Source organism: Adelges cooleyi, unplaced genomic scaffold, assembly GCF_023614345.1.
Source record: "Adelges cooleyi isolate 19-005CV unplaced genomic scaffold, UGA_ACOO_1.1 ACOO_flye_CR_arks_rails_tigmint_CR_PRNA_651, whole genome shotgun sequence".
NCBI lineage: Eukaryota > Metazoa > Arthropoda > Insecta > Hemiptera > Adelgidae > Adelges > Adelges cooleyi.
Window position 1 is genome coordinate 7,752,043 of NW_026096352.1, and position 20,453 is coordinate 7,772,495.

The window sequence follows — 20,453 nt, forward strand, 5'->3', positions numbered from 1 at the left end:
TTTCTTAATACCCGGGTATTTTTATTACCCGTTCAAAACCGTAACCCCTAGTAGTTACAAATTATTTGATACATATATATATATATATATATATAAATGTGTTTATATTAACGTTATTTGAATTGTTTTTTATACTTTTGTAAGTAAATATTACGGCGTATTTGAATACCTACCTCGGTAAAATATGTAACAGGTTGCTGACTTTTTATTTTAATATGTTTACCGTACGTATTTTAAAAACGTTTGAAATAAGAAAAATCGACTTAACATTTAGATTGGACGATTAGGCAAAACAACTTAAATTAAAAATATAATTTTTTAATTTTTAGAAATTACACGATTAGGATTGGTAGTCTGTTTTTTATAATAAATCGCATTATTTTGCAATTGCATTCGCTTTATTTGAATATTAGCTATAAACATGGGTGTTATAATTATACAATAATTGACATTAATTATGTGGGATAAAGTATATTCTGACTTATATGTACCTACCAAATGTACTTTACAATAATGTAAATGCTCTGTTCAATTTTTTAAAATTTTTGTTTTTAAATATTTTATTTTATATTTAATGGTTTGAAGATAAGAATTATGTTTAGTCAGGTTTACATAATTTTATCACTCCCTAAAATGTAGGTCTAGTTGCGGGACGATCACAGGCCTACAGGAATTATTAGAACTGAAAGTGATACAATCACTTTCGAATAAATGCTTTGATGCGAACTTGTAATGGTAGAAACCAGAAATACAAATATCGATAAAATCATTGTGCCTAATAATAATAAGCTTAAACATTTATTTTTAGTATTAGGGTGGATACGATTAGGGTTAATTGTCTGTCTATAACAGTTGATTGCCATAGTCGTTACCCATGTATCATAATTAACAATACAATGAACATATTTTCAAATACTTGTTGACTGTTGTTTCACTCACACATAACAACCTAAATATTGACTACAGTCAATGTGTATTTTTTTCCTTTTTTTATAAAGGCAAGAAAGGTTTAAAAAAGTTTTTCAGCCGAGTCTGCAACCACGAAAGATCATTTTCATGTCCCGTTGAAGTACCGAATAAATATAGATTAGTTGTGGAATTATAATTAAAAAAAAAAAAATTACATGGAGCTTCCAGTTACAGCATAAGCCAAGGAGATTAAAAAATTATGTACAATCATGTTTCTAGCTAAAATTGTAGTGTTTATTATCTGGCCAAAAGTAACTTTACATAGTTTAATATATAGAGAATTAAACTGTTTTGAATTTATTATTTAGTTCTAATTTGAACGTTGAACGTATATCATATCTCTTATCTCCTATTTCTTACCCCTCCCGTCGGACAAACCGGATAGAAAATAATTTCGGTTATGTGCCAGAGCTAAGACATGAAAATGTCAAAAACGGATATTAAAAAGATGAACGATAAACACAAAACCATGGGAAAAAAAACTCAACAGAACAATTTTTAATACTACTTAAGTATAGTATAGAACGGATAGCTTAATTTGAGTTCAAGTGTTACAGAACCATTGTTTTATTAGTGATTTGTGTTTTAAAATGTTTGCGTTTTTTTAATTAAAATTCATTCCCTTAGGTGCTGTTATCAACAAGATCAAAAAATTGAATGAAAAAAAACATGTTTTTGACCCATATAGGATATATATGTAGGACCGTATTTGTAGTGAGACAAAAAAAGAGAGGTAAAAGTTATTAAAATAAATACATATACGATTAATTAGTTATTTTCGGAGATGGAAATTTACATGGCAAGTTGAACGACTACTGAAAAAATTAAAAATGAATATGAAATGATAATTTATTCAGGAGTTCTAGGCTATCATTTACATTGTTTAACAAATTGGGTATAAAACTAATATGATTTAGTTTACGTCTGTTTACAAGCGTATCAAGTTTTAATATGGACAAGATTGAACTTTTTTATTCAGTTTGCATATTCAATTGGGAAGGAGAAGGATACCACCACATTATAAATCTTAGTATACAGTATAATTCGAAGTTATGAAGAGATGGAAGATACTAGACCAGATATATTCGGAAATATCAGTTGGTTCAGCAGGAGAAGAAACAAGGTTACTCAGGTCGTTATTAAGCGAAATCCTTGGAAAAACATCGTAACGTGGAACGTGAGAACTATGTTAAGTACTGGATAGTTAGAGAATATTAAAGTTAAAATGACAAGGTTAGACATAGATATACTAGGGCCTAGGGGTGAGAGAAATACGGTGGTCAGGAAATGGAGATTTCTAGGCTGATGATTACTGTGTTATTTACTCTGGAGGGAATAACCAGGAAGAGCCAGAGTTGGAGCTATAATAAACAAGAAGTAGGGCCAACAGGTGATTAGATATCCTACTCTAAGTAATAAATAACTATACAATAATAATTATTAAGTAAATAATTAATAATTAATAATTATTAGATAAAAACTGTAAGGTACAAAAATATATTATTAAGTTAAGTGCACACAAGAAAACAATGTCGCAAGCAGAAATTCTTTGAGATGTAATTCTCATATATAAAAATTTACTCGACATGTATTTAGATGTATTAGACATCTAATTCTTCGTGTTTTATTCATTTATTCGTATGGATATTCGTTACATGCAATATATAGTACATAGACTCAGGGCCGTTGCTAAGAAAAATGCAAGGGGGCGTGTCAAAATGAAGATGCCGACTTTAAAATTTTAATTGCCTACTAAAATATTTGGGTACTTTCGTAAATATTTTATGACATTTTACATCACAAGACACAATTTTTTACTAAAATTAATGGGAATTAATAATTGATGAAAATTATTTTTTTTTAACTTTAAATTATTATTTTTTTAAGTATTAATTAATACAAACAAATTTAGATAGTAAAAAAACCATCAAAAGTTAAATTTTAATATGGCGTTTTTTTTAATGCGGACTATTTCCTTGTTATTTATTCCAAATCAATTATATCGAGAATATCTCTGGTGGAGTTTAAAATCGTGAGGGTCATTTTTTATTATTTTTAAAAGAATAAGAAGAAGAAAAATGATAATGATGTGATATTGTTATAAATTGTGACTAGATTTTTTTAAATTTTTTAAATGTTTTTCGGAGCATAGAAATATTTTAGGCAGCTAACAAATTTATTTATTACTAAATTTTCAGATCTCAGTCACCAATACTAAAACAATTTGAGCCCTACTTTAAAAGCATTATTTTAAAAATGATTGAATTTATTTAACATAATTATAACGTATTGCAGTTGAAACTGCAATTTAACCGAGATATAATCCAAATACCCTAATATTTTAAATAATTTTATAAAAAATAATGACATTGTATTCAAAATTATTATTAAAATCATTGAAATAAAAACAAAAATGTATTTTTTTATGAGTTATTATCTAAATACAATTTTATTTTTATTTTAGTTAGGTACACTATTTAAAAATAATGCTCATGTCTGCTCCCTGCTCGCTATATATATATAGTATAGTAGGATATTATAGTCGGTAATATCCCACCGCAACGATAATAATAAAGAAAAAACAAGACGTAGTGAAGTAGTACCAAGGAACTCTCATAGGTCTAAAAAATCTGGCTTAATGATTTATTCTAAATACGTATCCATCTCATACATTTTGTTTAAAATTTACTCGGGCAGGCTCAAAAGGATTGTTAGCAGCTCCTTGGTGTTTCATATTCATCCTCTAACCATATATATATATATATATATATATATATATTCGATTGCACACATTTATAACCAATACTTATTGTTTTACACGCGCACACAGGACAAGCAAAATAAACCCGCTAACTCTTTGCCTGCAGACTTAATACTATAGGTTATGTGATATGTCTAAAACAGAAGAGTAGGTTTTTTTTATAGTAGGGAATCTTTTAGAATTTTAAAACTAAAATAAAAATATATTCTTATAGAGGGATAGAATGTTTGTTTACATTAGACCAATAGGTCCCATGACCGAACATAATATACACCACAGTTATCATAAACAAATAATAGTACTTCTGCTAAAATCGGGAATAACCGGAGAAAATGCGTTGTTTTTTTTTTTTTTTACTTAAAACTAAAATTTTATTTTCGCATGGTCGTCCATATGCCGACTGTTCGCTAATCAGTCGCCAGATTCCAAATAAAAATTATGTACCTACCTACTTGTATAAAATTAAAATAATAAATATGACGTTATTTGTATAATTTTATGGGGGTTATAATATTTACCGACTCTTTGTGCCGACTGTGTATAGTTGAGTTTTTCGAGTGGGGGGGTGTCAACCCCCCCCCCCACCCCCTCTAAGTCCGGCCCCGCATAGCATAAGGTACGACCAATATAAACTGTACATTGTAATATTGTCATTAATGATGTTTGTTGACAATTTGACAAATGTCCTAAAATTTACTTTTGTTTCATTTAAAAATTGTAATAATATATCTTAAGTTTTGCTAAAATATATCATTATTATTGTGTATTAATTTTGTTTGTTTGATTTCATTACGCCGAATATTATTCTTTGAGTGTTCTTATGCGGTTTCGCCTTAGAATTAGCCACTGGGACAATACTGAATAAATGAATAAACAAAACAAAAAGATCTGTTATTTAGTTAATTTATAAATGAATAACGCTGTACTCTACGGCTTGACTGTAAAATACTTAATATAATTGTATGAATCGCCAACTAGAGTGCAGCACATGACTCACTATGAAATAAAAGCAGATTTCAATATTAGTCAATGGTTTTTTTTTTAATACAATTTAATGATTTAATTCATAAATTAATAATATGCTTTAAAAGTTAAAACAAATAATACAATGAACGTTTTCTTAGATATTCTCTTAATAGTATTATGTTGTATTAAGGGGATTGCATGCGGTCTGTTATTTTGACGTTTTAGTCATGTAAAAATGTATTTTAATTAAAAATTATACCTTGATACTTATACAGATTAACCGGTGAATTAATTGACACGGTCAAACTTTATTAAATCCCATTTTTTCTTAAATTTGGCCTATACAAAACTCTTTAAAAACATACTGCATGCAATCCCCAATGTGTTTAAGCGAACACATCAATAATAACTAATACATTTCTAGACGGCTACATTTAACAAACACAAATGTTTAATACTTAGGTACATCTCTGATCTCCGTAAAGGTAAAAATGATAAAATATAAAAAGAAAAATAATATAAAATTTTAAAATTATTATACATTGTTTATTCTCCAATAAGACATACAAAAATTGTTAGTGCACTAGATTATGGGAAATATGTATTTGGAAAAAATTAATATAAAGTTTTTTAAACTCTTTTAGTTACACTTAGTATTATTTGAATTGCTTTATGTAATTACCGTTGTGTTTGGCTAAAAAACTTCTTTAGTGTCTCTTTTCTCGTTTGTAAAAAATGACAATTTGTTAGCCTCGTAAATTCCTATACAGGTTGATGGGTTAGCTATAACACTCTCAACGTCTTCAATGAAATTTTGTTTATTACACATTATACATACATATTTTACATGCAGTCAATTTGGATATTTAAAAAAAAATATAGCTGTACGAAATACAGCTTTGTGTTAGGTATTGTACTATGCGTTTACAATGGACTCGATAAGCATACAATATCATTGTTAGTTTTATACATTTATAATTTATCATACTGTAATTATGACATATAAATATTATTTAAAACAATTACGATTTATTATATATTATTTCTTAAATTTATATCCGCTATATATTGGCGTTTTTACAAATATGATGTGTTTATATTATTATTTTATTTTTTCTATTAGTTTCTACTTCATCATAAGAAAATTCCCCGTCTTCTTCATTTTCCTCTTCTCTATCTTCACTATCATTAATCTCATCAAATTCTATGTCCATAGAATTTGTACACGATTGGTCTTTATAAAAGCCACACGTTATTGAGCACTTCAATCTAGTATTTCGACAACCATAGTTTTTGCCACAGCCTTTAACACAGTTACAAGCTGTACATTTAAGAAAACTATCGGGTGCCCCCGTCACACTTGCGGAATTTCCGCAGCGGAGATACCGCACGGAAATCCCGCAGAATCGAGATACGTTATATCAAATGGGACTGGTTATACTAGGGCGGAATTCCGGCGCGGAAAAAAAAACCGCTGCGTGTCGCGATATTTTTTCTGTAGGTCTAGCGGAATGTCTCCGCAGCGGAACTAAAAATAAATCCAAAACCCTTGTTTTGTATTATCGATGTCACACTTGCCGCGGAAACGCCTAATTTTTACTCATTTGATCAATATCACTTCAACAATGACCACCATTTATGTCGAGCTGTTAATTTCGGAGGTCGAAGCGAACCCGTGTTTGTGGGATTTGGGTGATCCGTCCTACAAGAACCGGGAGGTTGTAAAACAAAAATGGGAATTAATTGGCTCTAAAATATTCTCTGATTGGGACAAATTAGAAACAGGCGACAAGAAAAAAAAAGGTAAGTACCCACACTTATTTTACATTTAATACGTATTTTTAATAAAAGGTATTTAAGCCGACACGGGTTAACCAAACTATATTTTTTATCAGTTTATGATTAATATTGCGAAAAATTGTTTTTAAATTCAATTTGTTTTTTGTTAAGTTTTAAATAAAAAAACGTTTTTTCGGTTGATAAAAATAATAGACTATATTTTTTGCTGATTTTGAGTATGTTTCGATTACATTAAATACAGTTTTAATCAAATAATAATTCAAATAGGTATAAGTAAAGGAGTATGCACCTACTAATAGTTAATTAATAATTTAACTTTGCTTTTTTAATTTGTTAGTATAATACCTACCTATTATTAATTAAATTATAATTTAGGAAATAATAATAGTGATATTAATACTTAATTATTAGTGGGTGTCTTATAAAAGAAATACATAAGAAGTTTTTTTTTTTTTATCGTTTAATAGTTATTGTATTAATAATACAATAATAATAATAATAATAACACATGTGAGCGGGCAATATTGACAGTGTATTTAATTCGCGGGTGCCGCGTTTTATATCGTATATATATATATATATATATAGTGTATAGATCATAGAGCAGCCTGACCTCGGCCAAAGGGGTCTGAACATGCTCAGTATGCATGCCGCATGCGCGATAGTGGGCAAACTTAAACTGAAAGACTATAAAATGATAATATAAGTATATTTTAATTTAATTTAATTTACATAACATCTTTTTAACAAAAAATGACGCATTGTATTAACATTGTATTCATCAAACGATTTTAATGACATTCGGTAATAGTTAAAAAAACGGTCAGGATACTGTCGTAAGTGACTGTATAAACAACTAAATTCACCCAAAGTTATTCTATTAGAATTTAATGGATGAACCCAATGCACTCGTTGACGTTCTTCTGTATCGTCAAACGCTAATGAAATACACAATAATTCAGTGTCATCTAATTGGTTTAACACGTCCATATTGGATGGTAACTGAATTCAGACTGAACGTTCGTTTATAACAAAAAACAATTTGTTTTGAAAAAATTTCGCGCCAAAAACGCGACTGAAAAAACGCAAGTGTATCCGAAAAACTTTTCGGCGGAAATTCCGCAAGTGTGACGGGGATTTGTTTACAATAGACCAATAGATCCCATGACAGAACATCGTTTGATATAATATACACCACAGTTATTATAAACAAATAATAATACTTCTGCTAAAATCGGGAATAACCGAAAATGCATTGTTTTTTTTTTACTTAAAACTAAAATTATATTTTCGTATGGTCGTCCGTATGCCGACTATTCACTAATCAGTCGCCAGATTCCAATAAAAATGATGTACCTACCTACTTTTATAAAATTATAAAGTTATTTGTTAAGTTATAAAGTTATTATTATTATAAAGTTATTTGTATAATTTTTGTTCCGAATGTGCCGACTAGGTATACTTGAGTTTTCCGAGTGGGGGGGTGTCAAACCCCCCCCACACTCCCTCTAAGTCCGGCATGGTACTCTATGTAACATAGTATTGATAATGAGATAACATGTAATTCATTTTATAGTAAATATAAATAAGAGTAGTTAAATATAATTAAGCTAACATATTAAGGTATTTGGTATCAACGTTGGAGCTTCTTTGTCTGGTGGACCTGAGGCCTGTAAGAGGCCGTTTTGGGATTAGCTTGAGTTGGGTTGAATTGAGTTAACATCAACCAGGCCAGGAGATTTTTAGAAACGACGGTTTAGTCGCCAAATTTGGTCAGGAAACCTAACTAATTGGTTTAGTGTCCTTCTCGAGGTTGGGTTTTTAAGGAGTCTCCTTCTCTTGGTCCGTTGGCCTAAGTGCTAGCTGGTGGACCAAACCTGGCGACCCCGACTAATTAAAGTGAGGGCCAGCTCTAGTACCTAGGACCGCATAGCATGGACTCAATTAATAGCCCGTGAGTCCCCCCCATCACGACAAGGTAGGTCACACGAGACAGATCCCCGTGTCAATAAAATGTAAAAGAAAATAAGAAGTTAAGAGTATCCACACTTCATGCAGATGTGTCCTGCAATCTAGTATCTCTAGTCTGTTACAGTCTTCGGTCCCGACGGTATTCCCTATTTAATTCTTAACCAGTGTCGTTACGCACTTACGCTGACTTTATTTTTTATATCTCGCTCCTTTGGTGTACCTTCTGATTATTTGAAATAATCTATTGTACAACCTATTTCTATGAATGGGGATAATCCAATATTAAAAATTACAGATCCATTAGTCCATGTCTACTATCCCTTTTTAAATAAATTATACTTCCTTAACTAAATTTTTATTTTTCAAGCATTTCATTCCCCAACAACATGGATGGATTTCGTTCACACAAGGGTGGAGTATTGTTGTTTTACCTGCGCGCATTACTCAACCGCACTCCGTCTCCCGTCGTAAATTACCAGCTCTAATTACTTAAAAAGTAATTGTACAAAACTAGTTATCGACCAAAATGTTTAAGGGGCCTCTACACTAGCACTTAATAGGGCGCATTGTATAGGCAATTTTTCGTTAAAATCTAACATTAAGCTAAAATTGTTATACAATATATACTCGTATATTACCACTGAAAAGAAGTATATATTTTGATAATTAATTTTTTTTCAACTTTTATAACGCATATAGGATCTATTTACATGTACAAGAACATGTTTCTACTTTAAACGTACTGTTCTTAAGAATACTTCGGTTTAAGTAATAAAAAAAACATTTGAATTCTTTATAGCAATTTCAATGCATCGACTGTAGTACAATTTTTTAATTATTTTTAGTTAATTAATCATTTCAATGTAAAAAACTGCAATTTTTAAACTGAAATATAGTAAACATATCAAGTTTCTGGCTAAAATTTTAGTGTTTTCATAACATCTGGCCCAAAAAAATTCATAGAGAATTTGGCCCCTTAAATTATTGAATTCTTTTCTATTCATTTCTATTTTGAACGTTATGAATACAACATATATGTCCCCCCAACCCCATCTTTCACCCCTATCTTACCCTTACCATATCTCTTATCTATTTCCCTTATCTCTCTTATCTTGTCAGATAAATCAGCTGATTTTTTCGTTATGATAACCGGTGTCGGTGTCGATTTTTCCGGTTGTGTTCCAAAGTAAAAACCATATCTCTTATCTCTTTCCCTTATCTCTTATCTCTCTTATCTTATTAGATAAAAATCAGCTGATTTTTTCATTATGATAACCGGTGCCGATTGTTAATGGTGTCGATTTTTCCGTTTATGTGCCAAAGCAAAGACATAAAAATGTCAAAAAAAATTGAATATTTTAAAACAGCATTAATTAAAATGTGTCCAAAAAGAAAAACTTTAAAGTTGTAACTATTTTCACAGATAAACCTTGTCTTCCGTTATGGATTACCCAGGAAAAAATTAGTGTACAGAAAGTAAAAAAAAAAACATCATTGTAAAAATTTAGAATAAATATATTTATGACGTAAACAGCACACAGGGCACCAAGTCTCTTATTATATGTATAATATAAAAACATGTCCCGGAACGTGCATTTTTTTGCGGAACTACGCAGTTTAGATGTAAAAAAAATACGTTTGTTTGAACAAAAAGATACGTACAAAATGCACAATAAATACATTTATTATTATCCAGATAATTTTATATGTATAAACCTGAATATAAGTAGTGTTCATATTGCAATAACAAGTATGTTTTTTTATTAATGAGCACTTATAAATATATACTACTATAATCATTATGCACAATAGGATTACAAATTTACTTTTTGAAGTCGGTGTAATTTTTAATACAAACTCTTTTTAAAATACTTTAAAAATGAAAAAAATCAATACATTTATATATTTTTTAATTTGTATTAAACATCGATATTTATTTGTAAACCAATAACAGGGAATAACATGAAACTCAGTTTTTAAAAACTTTATCAAAAATCGCTCATGACAAAATCTAGATAGTGTCGATTTAAAATTTTGCATAGATATATTTTTGTGATATAACTGCTCATAAACCAGCTACATCCAGACATGTTTTGTGCAATAATGGCTAAACAACTGCGTTTTAAGATTTGGAAACAAATCTTAATAGCATTACGGATTTTTTTCGGTGAATTAAATAATTAGGACATTTTAATTTTAGCTGAATATCAAGTTTTGATATAATAATTGCCTATCCGTATTCTGTTACTCCTTTATAAACAAGCGGAGTGAAATCTCTTACGAATAAAATATATTAGTTTGATAAGGTATTTTTTGGTAAGTACAACGGCGTCCGTCATATTCATTTAGACATAAATGAATAACTTCTTAATAATTTCGCACACCGGTTAATGCCGCACAGTTTAGTTTTAATAAATCCTCACACTTATGTACCTAACAATGTATTGATGTTGTATGGATTGTACCGTCCATGCATTCCTAGTGTCAAATGACCATAGGCAAAACTTCAGTTCAATTTTTGTGGAGCTGAAATAATGTTATACACGCCCCCCCCCCCAAGTACCATTCCTCAATTGAGTAATTCCTCGTGGCTCGTACATTAACAATTCTAATAGATGCACAGTAAATACACACACATACCATTATTTTAATATAAATAGTATTATATCTGTTTTTATTATATATTACGATTTTAGATCATCGTAAACAGTGTTATTATATTCAATTTTATTTGATAACTACTCTAGTAGAAATATTACTGCTTTGTTTACATTATGCCTTCGGATGTCTATTTTACAGTATACAAATAAATAAATGTAAATAGTATTTTATGCTGAACATTTTTCTAAGTGAACTTTAATTATTATTATTTATCATATTACCTAATTACCTAGTACCTACTTGGTTCACTTTAATAATATAAAAGCCAGTACAGAGGGGTGACAGTGTAATTTTTCCTTTTTTTGGGTGGTTTTCCCTTACTACAAAAAAGTTTGACTACAGATTTTTAAGAAAACTGTATATGTTTAGTTCCGTTCTAGATTTACCTTTGTTTTAATTTTCAGACCTGAATCCTTAAAAACTTTCTTGAAAAAGTGAAATAAAGAAAAATTTCTATCCCTCCTGGAAAGGATTTAGGATATTTTTTGTTTTTTCCAATTTTACTTTATTGAAAGAATACTTCATACAAATTTGGTTATTACAACTATTTTAAAAAAAGTTATATAATTTTTTTATGTGTTTTTTACGATTTTAAAGAGGATGGGGTGAAGTTTTTTTAAATTTTTGGCCCAATAAGTACCTTTCAGTTACGATTTTTGATCTGTAGAGTTGCTACACAAAGAATTCGGTTCAGCGGGGTAAAAGCTATCGTGGGTCCAGGCATAAAAAAAAACGCATCATTGTAAGTACATTCTCATCTTCGCATCGAAACAAAAATGTACAGTTGTTGTTAATCGTAGAATAAATACTTTTTTTAAATGATGTTATTGGAGTGAAATTTATCTAATATGCTTATATTGCGTTTTATCAATATGTAAAGTCATCAAACTTAACTGAGTCTTCTTCCGTTATTTTTGTTTCGATATCATTCGATGCAAAACTAGAAATGTAAATTGGCTTCTTGATCTATCTACGTAATATATAACTGGACATTTTGGACCCAGTTATTTAAATAGCACATACTTCAAGAATTAAATCCGGAAGGCTAAAAGTAAAAAAAAACATTTCAAAATCAGAAAAGTCTAATAAATTTGACACGCTAAAGTTGTCTGAAATTTTGTTTAAATGTCCTATAAAACAAAAACCTTACAAGCAAATTGTTGTGTGTAATTGGTTATCTACAATTATTTTAGGTAATTTTAAAATTACACAAAAAAAATGACTTAACGACTGAAAGTGTTTTTACAAATTATGCCCACATTTTTAAATGCATACTATATAATAGTACTTTCAATTTTAAATTGATTTAAATATATAGTATATTATAACGAAAATATGAATATCGCTAAGATTAAAATACATTATCACGTTTAAGCAAATTACATTTTTTAAGACATAATGCATAAATAACAGATGCGCAATTGCGCTTAAAAATGTGAGGGGAGACTGAAAGATCAAACATATTATAAAGCCCTATGACATATATCTGTAAGTAAAAAACTTAAGCAATTTTGGGGTTGCTACTTTCAAAGGTGGAGGTACTAAGCAAATCCAAGCCCCTCTCAAATTGCGGCTATAACAACTATAAACTGTTATTGTTAAATTTTAATGTTGTAATTATTATTGTTGCTGAAATTATTGTTTAACAATATGTAAAATGGGTATTTGATTTTAAGACGACAATGAAGCTTAAAAGAAATTGTTTTGCAATTAATAAAACACAGTATAAGCAAATATGATACAGACATATTTCATTTCATTAACATAATTTTAGAATATGTAATATACCTATTCCTACGATTTTAAACAAGTCTATAAATTAGCTTATTAGTCTTATGGTAAATAGAGCAATTAATCTTTTTAGTCATGAATTAAATTCAAAATTTAACATTTTTAAAACATATCTATAAAATAAAAACATAAAAGTACACGTCCCATACCTACTATAACTAAAAGGGTTAAGAATAAAAAGCAAATTTTAAAAATAGTACACATTTTTCACAGATATGTATTAAAACTTTAACATTCAAATTGTATTAAAACAATAAAAGGTACAATGTTAGTAATTAGCAGAGGACTGGGTTTTGATTAGTCATTAGACTAAGAAATTTGAAACGGTTGTCGACCCCTTTATGCCAGTCTGTATTGTAGATACGACCGAATTGACTATTGGACACTATAGGCGTAGCGACGTTTAAAGCCTACGATTAATGTCAATTACTAATCTCATACCCGATAAAAAAAACCTATACCTCTTTATATACCTATAAAGAGATCGAATGGAAATAAATATTATAATATTTATTATATATACGAGTATATACTTTCGTAAAAGTACTAGTTTTTAAGTACAATAAAAAGGTTTAAAAGTCCACTCTGTACGTATTGGAACTATGATGTTTTTTTTTGTGGAAATTAAAAAGTTAATTATATTCTTATCACACACTAAATTATTTTATAAAGCATGCCGTTAGTGGTTGTGGGGGTATCGTCGAGCCTACGACCGTTTTTTTTAAATAATCTTGTTTATTTTTAAAGACATAATATTTGTTATTATTGTACGATATCATTTAATACTATTCAATTTACTGTTTATGATAAATGTATTGTTATCTATATTACAATATAAATAATGGTTTGAGTATTTAGCAAAAAATAAAAATGTAACTAAAGGATTTATTTTAGTAAATTTTTATAAAACTTATGGTTATGATACTAAATCAATTATTAAGAGGCTGTAACATTAAATGTTTTTTTTTCTATCTGGACCACATAAAGGACTTGGTGATAACATTCTTCCGGACTTCCAATGATATAATGGTATTACAGCAATAATTTTTTCATCAAATGAATAATAACAATAATTACTACGTTTTTACATAAAGATAAATTTTAATAAGTTTATTTGCAGACCTAAATAAAAACGACTAAAAAACTAATATTAAAAATTCACTTGAAATGAATAGACATAGTAAATGTTTATGTTGTATTTAATTTGGCGAACAAATAATATAAGTTGTAAAAGAATTAAAACCCAAAAACTATTGAAAGTCTAGAAACCTGTTTGTGTCATTCTTTGCGTGTTCCCTAGAGAAAAAGTAATGTTAAAAACAAGATTGAATGGAGGACAATGTGTCGGGGTTAACTTATTCATTAGACAACATTTTGACAACATAACATATTTTTAGAGGAGAGAGGAAAATATCTTTTTGCCCTGGGGTCTTGACTAGTCATAATCTGGACCTGCTTTTTTGTTAAGTATATTATTAATTGTATCATAAAATATTGATTGTCACCAGCATATAATACATTTTATAAAACAAAAAAAAAACGTGACCAAAAAACAATATTATATTCACGATTTTTTTGCTCCGTTTTAATTATAATTTAAAATTTTTAATCATTTATGTTCTACAAATTTAGACTATATCGATAAACTTATTATTTTTACGATTTTTTTTAATGTGTACGATTTTTAATGGCTTACATTCTACGTTATAATCCTACAAACGGTTAACAGGTATGTTTGCCTTCTTTGCTGATTTGATAACTCCTGTAAACTCCGTATACTTTATTTTAAATTAAATAACCATTAGACCTTTAAAATTCAAATTTTGTTAGAAACTCGTTTGCCTTAATGAATGAACATGATCTGACCCAGTTACATAACATGTCTAATGTTCTACGGAGTAACCAACGACTTTGTGAAGAATTTCGCATGCACTTAAAAATGGATTGATAAAATGAAAGTACTTATGAAGTCAAACAAACTGCTAATTACTGAACAAACGGCATCCGTTGTCTACTAGAAAACGTGGTTGGTAATTATCGTCGAGCAAGCTAAAATCATTTTAAAAAGGACGACACTACCTCTGGTGTACTACTACAAAATAAAATATATGCAGGAATTTCGTATTTAAATTTGCAAAGTCATACACAGTGTTGACGTTAAGTGTAGACGATACTATACAGCATGTATCTACATGTGTCATGTCGGCATGTGTAAAACAAAATTCTTATACAACTACTTATAAGCTATAACTAAAATCTACAGATCTTAATAGACTGCTGGCCGAATCCACTGGCATAACTTTTTGCGTGTAGTCGTGTCAATCCAAAGGTATCCCGTTTATTGTTTTAGATGGTTGTGCCGTGTCAGTAGTTTATAATCAGCAACTTTTCCGGAATGTCTGCTTTGTTTTCTGCGTTAAAACTGTAAAAATACAAATAAGAATCAAACAAAACGTAGAAAAAATACGAGTATTACCGACCATTGTAACATATTGAGTATAAGTACTTAACGCGGTCCTTTTTTTATTTGTCTGATAGCTGTTATTGTAATAAACAAGACATACCTAGCCCCAAAATGACACATCGACATAAAATAGGACAACTAACGGACGTTGTTTATTGTGCCGTGCGGATTTCGGTGTCAAGATTAATGATCATTACAATTTTGCAATGCAAACGTTCTTGCGGCCAACATGCCACATCTGTAATAATACAACTATTGGTCAAAGAGAGTTTTCATATTAATTTACTTGGAGACATAACGTTAGGTCGACCCAACCCAGATTTCGTTATCTCGCAAGTTATATTTAATAAAAAAAGTTGTGCATAACTACACAATAACAATGTAAATGTAGTATAATATAGATATTATACAAATATAATGTATCTTAATAGGCATCGGGTGTGTGATAACGTACCAGACATTTGCTCGTAGAGTTTTACACTGATGTACACGACTTCTCCATCAGCACTTTGTAATAGTACCTATGGAAATTCGAAGAGAGTAGAATGGAATACAGATATAATGATAAGAATACATAAATAAAAGTGTAATATTGACTTTGAATGAACAATTAAAAAAAAAGCAACAGTTGACCGATGTAGGTCGGGTCTAAGCCAATCGCATCTAGAACTGTCTAAACCAACTTGGTTTGAGATTAGGCTTTTAAGATAAGTGACAAGTCTGTTGGATCTAAAGCGATGACCCACATACTAATATAGTAAGTATAAGTAAAATATTGTTGTGTATCATCCGCGTACGGATTGATTATTAAGATCATTCATTTTACAGCGATAATTACAAAATACAATACAAGCACATGTAATTTATATTTAATACAAATATAAAAATAAATTGTGTTAACTACTGCGGTCCGCACGGTCGACGGCTTTGGTCAGCCAGAGTACAACATCGAGGTCGACCGTGGAGTCGTTTTAGCGCGACAGAAGAAAAGTTAGCCGATTGTATAGTACATTGAAATTTTCATTATAGATACTATACAACCAACTACCTCACTCTTGTCAGCGTATCGAACCGCTAGCAGTTTCAAAAAATAACTAATAATAATATCAACGATGAATCCGTGACCCGTGTGCTTGACGAACATCACCTGTAACAAAACAAAAAGCAACATTTCAGAACCATACGGAAGATCCTCGGTTTGATTTTGATAACAACACAGTGGATAGACGTTAAGGTGACGCGAATTATTAATATTACAAAATATAACACTATAGTGTATCATGCACAGGGGAAAGACGGTAATGATAGTAATTAAAAATTGATCAACCGTGTTAAACAAAAAGCACATCGAGTATATCGAAGAAGACGGATGGGGCGGCGATCGTCAAGTATATAATATATTATACAATAAAATATATATTATAATATATTTTATTCGTCGACAATAGAGCTACAATTTTAAGCTGTATGAAGGTTATCAAAATTTATTTTATCAATTTTATGCTAAGTACGTATTGCACCCGACGTGGGTTTGCGCTGCACATACGCATGCACAATCACTTTTCGCCTATATAGATAGAAATTTTCTTCAGTTAAAAGCACAACGGCCAGATGGCGTTGGACACGGTCGGAACCATCCAAGGCTAAGTTCCTTTCCTCTGCAATTTTTTCAACAAAAATTGCATGCGCGCGTACAGTCACTTGCCTAAAACAATCACATTGAATTAATAATTAAAAAAACAAATTTTCAATAAAATTGTTTGTTTTTTTATAAAAGACATAAACATTACAAATACCTTTTTATTTGTACTTTCAATATGTTTCTTGATATTTGCATATTTATGTACAACGTTGTCGGTGTTAAACTAGTAAAATCATTTTTAACAAGCGTTTTATTACAAAAGTTTTTAATAAAAAAAATTCCTATAGTAGTAGTCGGGTCCTATTACCCTACTGGTATAGACTAGTGTCTATAACTATTAATAGTACTATCCTACTAAAGTGAGTATTTAAAACAGTTGTGTTGTCGATAACAGTCACATACAAATTTAAAAATGCCTATAACTATATTTTTATTGAAAGATACGAAACAAAATGTTTAAAAAAAACCTAAAAACAAAATGCATATTTTTTAATTAACATTCGACTTCTATTCATTATCAACTAAAGTAAGTATCGTAACTGTACAATCATAAATTATCAAAATTGTATTTACTAGCTGACATAGTATTTAATTTGGGGACACGTATTTTTTGCGATTTTGCAGCGTCGCTAACTGTTGGTAGTCGCTTTATTCTGTATGTTTTATATTTTTCTTTTTGTGTTATCATTATCACGGTTACCCGAATTGCAGTGCCAATTTTTTTTATGATAATTGTACAACATGCCGCAAAATGTATAGTGTTGTCTATCAGACATTCTACTTACTGCGGTCGTAGATTTGCGCACGGTAACCGATATGCGGTACATATTTCAGCTGCAAAGTAGTGCCAACTGCATCGTCATCACGTGCACTAAAAAAATTCCACATATTACTAATATGCATTATGAGCGTGACGGGGGAACGCGCGCTTAGACGGAACGCGCAATTTCGTTTCATTCAAATGAGCGGGTACCCTTGCCAAATATGAACGGATGTTGCTAAATTTTTTTATTTTTTTTTTTGGTATTTAACTATTTTTAAAAATTAAAATACATTTTAAACGAACAAAAATCGGTTGTAATCGGAGCATAGTGCTTGTACTGGCTCGTACTACGTAAAATTGTTTTGTTATTGTTTCGGTCGTCGGCGAATGGAGTGAAAACAATTAAAAATTTCAAACAATTGTATGTAATTATCTATGTAACTATTGGTGGTAAGTTGATTTACATTATTGAAAATGTCTCCAGTGAAAAATCAAATCACATTTATCTAAACAAAATTGTCCAGAGAGGTCTTATAATAAAAAAAAAAATCATTGTTATTACCATGAACATTAAACATTACTTTAAGGTTAGGATCATATGGTTTTGTCCGATTAAGGATTTTTCGAAATTGTTTACAATAGCAAAATAATTATGCAATACAATTTCTGTGGGATTCATGTAAAGTATACCAAGAATGTTATTATAGTAATTTGCATTGGCCGTATGATCATTTTCTCACAGACATTCCTAAATTATCTAACTGTAATTGACACCCTAGATAATTTTATATGATTTCCAAGAAAGCTAAAATTCTACATACATTTAAATTTTAAACCTCTATCAAAGCCGTTCGCGAATAAATCCCTAATTTCGACAATATGAATTACTAAATCATCAACTTGTTGTTATCCATAAATAATAATAACTCTATTATTTTTGTATATTACCAATAAACCATGGTTATTATTCAAAATGAATCTGGTAACACATTTTTTTTTTTAATAAAAAAATAATTATTTTTATCACCTTTAGATGTGAAAAAAAATTTAAATTTAAAAAGATTAACGACTAAAATTGTATAACCAATTATGAAACAAGTAGGAATATGATCATTGATCGCTAGAACATCGAAACATGCATCGCACACGGCCTGTGACTATTTATTGTATAACCTTAAGGGGATATCCGATATCCGGATGTATTATGGACATCAGTAAATTAAACAAATTATTGGTTTCCTAAAATATTTTTACTCGTGATGTTGTTATTTTTATGGCGTATAAAACGGATAAAGTCCGCCGCTCCGATAACAGAGTGTAAAATCATAGGTACCAATTAATACGAAATCGTCTAAAAGAAATACCAATAACATTGTTAAAATAAGAAGATCGTCTAGTCGTATACAAGCAATATGTCGATCACCATGAAAAAATTAAAATTGGAGTACAAAATATGTTTTAATCAATTTTGTTTAAAATTATCTATTAAAAAAAATGTAAAACAAAAATATATATCTTGTCTTTGATGTCCCCAAAATTTGTGGCGCTCTAGGACAATTGTTCTGTCCTTATGACCCTAAAGCGCTTTTTGTACCTATGCAGTTATTTTAAATGTAGTATTATTAAAATATTTTACTAAAGAAACCGGCGTCTCACCTTTGAATATTTAGCGCCCACGTTTTAAAAAAATACCAGGTTATAATATGTAATTGAAACATCGAAACATTTTAAGTAAATATTTAATTTATAATACTTTATAGATACCAACAGTATAGAAGCATACAATACCAACATTATAGTTTCTACATTTTTTTTTAAATGTTTGGGGTCGACTATTTAGTTTTAGATGACAGTTTTTAAAATTATTTTTAAGAATAATAAACAATACAATATTTTATACCGACACCAAAAACGCTAATTCATAAACTTATAATATATATGCGGTCTTTGTGAGCTTGTTATCACTGTTTCAACACAAAATAGGTACCATAATCGATACCATACAACACTGTAACATATAACACCATACTGAGTATTTTATTTTTAATTTTGAATTGTAATATTGTTTATGGAACAGCAAAATATCTAATTTTGTCGTAAACCAATTGAGTACAGATGTTAATGATAAATTAACTATGGCCTAACCGCCTATAGGGGAGTTCTTTACTCCACCGGCCTAGCACAATCGATGCTTTCACATAAAAGTTTGGATTATATTAAGGTTTCAATCATTAGTTGCAACACTTTTAACTTTTTATTGAAACACAGATACAAACAGAAAGACATTTTTTAGGACCCAGCTTAGGATCTGAAACTTTTGATATCATTAAAAAGTACTAAGGTCCATTTTAGAAATTGCTTAAACTCGGGATGTCGGTAATAGTTAATAGCTATATATTCGGTGCGTAATGCGCAACATGTTAACTATTGCTGTAGGTAAAAGGTGAACGCACTCTTCTGTTTATAGTAATATGTTTCGAATACAAATAATAGGTACAACGAACATCTGTATTGTCATTTGTCATGCTCCGTTGAGTGTATTTATTGTAAATAATAGTATCACCATATAGAATCCAAATGCCTTTAAAATATGCACAATAAAATCAAAATTTAAGTAAATTTATATTATGTCGTTTCGTTGTACAAGTAAGTACATCATTATATT

The 20,453-nt window shown here is 29.6% G+C and overlaps 1 protein-coding gene and 1 long non-coding RNA gene across 2 annotated transcripts in view; one reads left to right on the top strand and one right to left on the bottom strand.

Annotated features, from left to right (window-relative positions):
• Positions 1-20,453, top strand: part of LOC126844276 (uncharacterized) — a 114,599-nt gene that overhangs the window by 41,611 nt on the left and 52,535 nt on the right. The window lies entirely within an intron of this gene.
• Positions 13,063-16,094, bottom strand: LOC126844280 (uncharacterized). The gene is made up of 3 exons (XR_007686558.1): positions 15,838-16,094; positions 15,400-15,621; positions 13,063-15,341 (listed from the first exon to the last, which is right to left on the bottom strand). It is a non-coding gene; the product is annotated as an uncharacterized LOC126844280 (long non-coding RNA).